The 5,797-nt window shown below is 43.2% G+C and overlaps 1 protein-coding gene across 1 annotated transcript in view; it reads right to left on the reverse strand.

The window, feature by feature from the left end:
• Positions 1 to 4,365: 4,365 nt before the first annotated feature.
• The window catches only part of LOC133109888 (PRELI domain containing protein 3B-like), a 15,066-nt gene continuing 13,634 nt past the window's right edge, over positions 4,366 to 5,797 (reverse strand). Inside the window, exon 6 of the mRNA XM_061219621.1 lies at positions 4,366 to 5,797. This exon is cut by the window's right edge and continues 2,084 nt beyond it. The gene's annotated coding sequence lies outside the window, so the exon portion shown is untranslated.

The raw sequence follows: 5,797 nt of genomic DNA on the forward strand, positions 1-5,797 counted from the left end.
GAAATCCCGAAGAGAAAATACAACCTAGCGTAAAAATGCTAGGCACGATAAAATAGAACCCACGAGACGCAGCTCGGGAAGAAAAGATAAACAAAAATACCGGGGATACCGTCCCTCTACCCACGACTCACACGAGTCTAAAATAAAAAAACACAGAACCTTAAAGGAAGGCGCCAGTGAAATAGAGCGACAAACTGCACGCCAACCTTACCCGTAATTGAAATACACAACCACCAGCACAATACCTGACTCATTCAGTATAGAGTCTACCCTGTGCTTTTACCAGCTTGGTACAAGAGCGAACAGTTGATACTCAAGCACTGAAAGGAAGTCAGGACTGGGCTTAAATAGTCTCCCGGGAGGTAATTCCCCTGAAGTAAATGAGGATCAGGTGTAATCAATGATCCTCAGCCCTCAGGTGGTGACCAGGGGTATTACCTCCCACCCTGACAGGATTCAAAATCACGCCGAAAATCAAGGTAAAAAATGTAAAGCACAGACTGATCCAACTTCTGTGAATTTCATCACGGCAACTCATAATGTGACTCAGTAGTGCGCATGGCCCCCGCGTGCCCAACAACGTCTGGCCATGCTCCTGATGAATCGGCGGATGGTGTCCTGGGGGATCTCCTCCCAGACCTGGATCAGGGCATCAGTGAGCTCCTGGACAGTCTGTGGCAGTACTTGGCGGCGTCAGATGCACTGATACATAACATCCCATAGGTGCTCAATTGGATTTAGGTCAGGGGAACGTGAGGGCCAGTCAATAACGTGAGGGCCAGTCAATGGCATCAATGCCTTCCTCATCCCGGAACTGCCTACACACTCTGGCCACATGAGGCCGGGCATTGTCCTGCACCAGAGGAACCCAGGGCCCACTGCACCAGCGTAAGGTCTGACAATCGGTCTGAGGATTTCATCCCGGTACCTAACAGCAGTCAGGGTACCGTTGGCTATGACATGGAGGTGTGACCCCCCAAGGATCTGCCTCCCCAGACCATCACTAACCCACCGCCAAACCGCTCATGCTGGATTATGTTACAGGCAGCATAACATTCACCAGTGGTGTCTCCAGACTCTGCTCTCATCTGTGAAGAGAACAGGGCGGCAATGGCGAACCTGCCAATTCTGGTGTTCTCTCACGAATGCCAATCGAGCAGCACGGTGCTGGGCTGTGAGCACACGTCCCACTAGAGGACGCCTGACCCTCATGCCACCCTCATGGAGTCTGTTTCTGACAGTTTGGTCAGAAACATGCACACCAGTAGCCTGCTGGAGGTCATTTTGTAGGGCTCTGGCAGTGCTCCTCCTGTTCCTTCTCACACAAAGGAGCAGATACCGGTCCTGCTGCTGGGTTGATGCCCTTCTACGGCCCTGTCCAGCTCTCCTTGTGTAACGGCCGGTCTCCTGGTATCTCCTCCATGCTCTTGAGACTGTGCTGGGAGACCCAGCAAACCTTCTTGAGACTGCATGTATGGATGTGCCATCCTGGAGGAGCTGGACTACCTGTGCAACCTGATTGGGCTGCAGGTACCGCCTCATGCTACCAGTAGTGACAAGGACACTAGCAGAACACAAAACTAGAGAAGAATCAGTCAGGAAGGATAAGGAGAGAGCAATTGACTGTGGCCACCACATGCAAAACCATTACCTTTTTGGGGGTTGTCTTGCTCTTGCACCTGTTGTCACTTTCATTTGCACCAAAGCAAATGAAATTGATTCACAGTCACTTGTGCTTCCTAAATGAACAGATTGATATCCCTGAAGTTTAACTGACTTGTTACACTGTGATGATTAAGTGTTCCTTAAATTCTTTTGAGCAGTGTATAATGGAATGGAATGGAATGCAAAATAGAACCCAGAATTGATCCCTGAGGGACCACGCAGGACAAAGGAGCAATAGAGGAAACAAGGCCACCCATGGCCACAGTAAAAAATTGGTTAGATAAATAAGAAGTGAACCAGTCAAGGGCAGAACCCGTGATACCCACCCATTGCCTCAGCCTATTCAATAAGATAGTATGGTCAATAGTGTCGAATGTGGCACTCAAGTCCAGTAATATTAAAATATATGTCCAGCATCCGCATGCATTAGAAGGTCATTAGTGACTCTAAGAAGTGCAGTTTCAGTGCTGTGCACCTGACGAAACCCCGATTGAAACACAGCTGAAGTGGTTTTTAATGTGTCCAGAGAGACATAGAGGGCACAGCTGAATGTCGACAATTTTACAAGAATGGGGAAGTTCCGGACCTTGACTGGATGTCCTCGATGAAAATAAGAAAGTTTAAGAATAAGAAGTAAAAGCAAAAGCTGAAAAGCATTACAGTTAATTCATCACGTTGAACCAGTTTTCAAGTGGCCGTCTGACCTATTAAATCCATTTTGCGCACTCTACTTTTAGCTTTTAACTATTTTTATGCCTTGTTCTTGGTTTTTGTTCTGTAATTCGTACCTTGATTGCAATAAAAAAGAGCAAAGAATGGTACCCATGCCCAATCATATTGCCAAAATTTCATCAAATAAAATATTTTAGCATTTACTATACATGTGGTATGTACATGTGGTCTGCATTAAGAGAAACAGTATTTGAGTGTACTACATTGTTTATAGTTATTGTCCAATGTTTATCATTATTCTTTCATTTATTAACATTTACATTATTATTCTACTGTTATCCTTTTTCTATATAAATAAAAATGTGTGTAGGGTGTTTGTCCTACAATTGACTAAGCAAGCATTTCATGGTATACATTTATTGACTTTAGAGGGTGCCACTGCACTAAAGGCATATCACTCAGACACCAATCAGTAATCCATACATTCCCCTCCAAAAGTACTGGAACAGCAAGGCCAATTTGAACCAAGATGAACACAAGACAAGAGATCAGAATTTCAGCTTTTATTTCCTGGTATTTGCATATAGGTGTGTTAAACTTCTCAGACCTCCCCATTTTTAGGTGACAGATAGTATGTAAGTAAATAAAACAAAAAAAATATATTAAGTGTTAAGCATATCCCTTGCTTGCAATAACTGCATCAACCATGTGACCCACTGACATCACCAAACTGTTGCATTTTTCTTTTGTGATGCTTTTCCTTTTCCAATTGGGTTAAGGTCTGGTGATTGACTTGGCCTGTCTAAAACATTCCACTTTTTCTCCCCAATGAAGTCCTTTGTTGTTCGCTGTGTGATTTGGGTCACTTTCTCTGTCACGCACACACACCCTCACACAGTTTCTATATTATGGCTTTCAAGAGACAATATGTGTGTCATGTTGTCTCCTCTCCTGGAGAACCTAACTACCTCTGAAGAGTCACCATGACACAAAGGTATCTATAGGGGTGTCAGGCCACAGAATACCAGAAGGATCATGGTTTCCATTCAATGCCAATCTGTGACATTCATTTGAAAGCATCGATTCAAAGTCTTACTGTAGATATTTAGCCATGCCAGTGTGCAGCTTATGGTTTTGTAGGCAGCTCCAGTTTCAAGTGGTACAACTCTTGCACAAACATTACACTTTGCGCAGGATTTAACAAAGATCGCCTGCAACCAACACATCTGCTGTTAAAAGCCTGAGTAGATCTTGTAGTGGCATTCAATAGCTAATCATGCACAGTCATGTTTGGTCTTTTTTAAAAGGAGGGAAAAAACATTATTTTTCACAATATCATGGTGCTTAGCCCTGCTTTCAACATAATGTAAATTTGGAAGCTTTTAGATAAGCCAGTCCTAGTCCTAGATCCTCCTTTCACTTGAGCATGTTATCATCCAATCAGGGCAAGCATCCTCAAGCCCTGCTGGGCAAGGTATTGGAAGATTTGGGGCCTTGATGGAGAAAGGCTTTCCACTTTTTTATTTGGGTGGTGGTTCCTTAGTTGTGTGTTTTTGCAGCTCGTTTTCTTTTGTTACTGGAAGCGGGTGAAACTGGCAAGGTCTATCCCTGGTAATTCCAAATGAAGGTTTTTTTGTAAATTATGAGTAGTGAGCCAAAATTCAGTAAAGAATGTTCAATTTTAATCTATTATTCTAACTCACTACTCTCTTATTATTAGATTATTCTCTGAAATAAGGCCTGGGAGAGTTGGTTTTGACTTATTGGTTAATTCAGCCAGGTTACAGTTTGACTAACTTGAATTTAACTGATAATGGTACATTTGAATTACAATGATTAAATCACATAAAATGTATTAAGTGTCAAGCAGTGGGCTGTACCACACAATACCACCTTTGTTCAGTATTCAGAATGCTGCACATTGTACAAGGGTACTGACTGTTGGATTCAGAATTAAACATTTTACTTAATCATCACTTCTCAAACTCACTCTCTCAAAATAAATTAATCACAGAATAATCACAATAATGCTGTCAAATGTCAGTTTATTTCACAATGCCAGGAAGAAATATCAGCAGAGACATGCTTTATTTTGGGTGCTGACCCAGACACAACCAGAAGAGCAGGTTTTCATGCACTCTCATTCTTCCTTCTAGAAGCACAAATTATGACATCAGTACAGTTATCCTGTACACCCGGACCATAGTGTACCACTGTTCTGACACAAGTCAGCTATAACGTAGATTCTTTTAAAAAAATATTTTGTGAAACAAATCCGTTGCATTACTGCCATAACTGAGTGTATGAATATTAGTGCCACAAGCCTGGGTTTGCAATATGAAGCCTGTCTCTTGAAAGGTTGTTTTTAATGAACATATGGGGGGGGGGGGGGGGGGGCATTCTAATGACATCACCTTTGTACAGGTAACCGAAATTACAACTTTGCGCATCAAAAAGGAACTGTACAAATCTACCCTCTGGTAATGAACCGACAGGCCAGAGGGCTGATAGGTAGCATGAACGGCATCTTTCAGAGGGCTGATAGGTAGCATGAATGGCATCTTTCAGAGGGCTGATAGGTAGCATGAATGGCATCTTTCAGAGGGCTGATAGGTAGCATGAATGGCATCTTTCAGAGGGCTGATAGGTAGCATGAACGGCATCTTTCAGAGGGCTGATAGGTAGCATGAACGGCATCTTTCAGAGGGCTGATAGGTAGCATGAATGGCATCTTTCAGAGGGCTGATAGGTAGCATGAATGGCATCTTTCAGAGGGCTGATAGGTAGCATGAACGGCATCTTTCGGGAGAAAAGGTTTAGGCACTACAGCGTATGGTTCAGCAGCAGCTTGTGCATGTAAAATGGAGGCATGTAGTTCTCACTACCAGACTTCACAACCATACACCAGTCTCCAAGGCTACTGAACAAAACAAGTCACCACTGTAATATAAATAAATAAATACCATTGTTTCATTGTAACTATGGCGCCTACATCTCCCAACCTGAGACCATGGAGTCCAGTTCAACTTCAACAATAAACAAGCCCATTGTCCATTTGTTCCCTCCCATCAGCACACAATGCCTTCTTAAGAGTACAAACCACTCCAGAGAGTTTAGTCTCTCCCTGTCCCACCATCTTTCATCAGGGCTGTTCTGCACTGCATGTTTAGCACAGGATGAATACTGGTCACACCCTTTTTTTAAAAGAAGGCCCGTATCTCAGAGGTTTCAAAAAAGCAAAATAGAAGCTTCGGTCTCCAGATGTTTGGCCATAAAGGTCGCGGACATTCCTGTAAAATTAATCTCACTGTAGAATGCCTGTTAATCAGTCCTCCTCATTTCTTTGCTTGTGCTAGATTCAGTTATGGGGAAAACCAGGTGGTTCAATCACAAGTAGCAATACAGGTCATTTCACTTCTCATAGTACCAAAATGACTCGCCACCAGACACTTCCATAAAT

The sequence above is a fragment of the Conger conger genome, chromosome 14 (genome assembly GCF_963514075.1).
Source record: "Conger conger chromosome 14, fConCon1.1, whole genome shotgun sequence".
Classification (NCBI taxonomy): domain Eukaryota; kingdom Metazoa; phylum Chordata; class Actinopteri; order Anguilliformes; family Congridae; genus Conger; species Conger conger.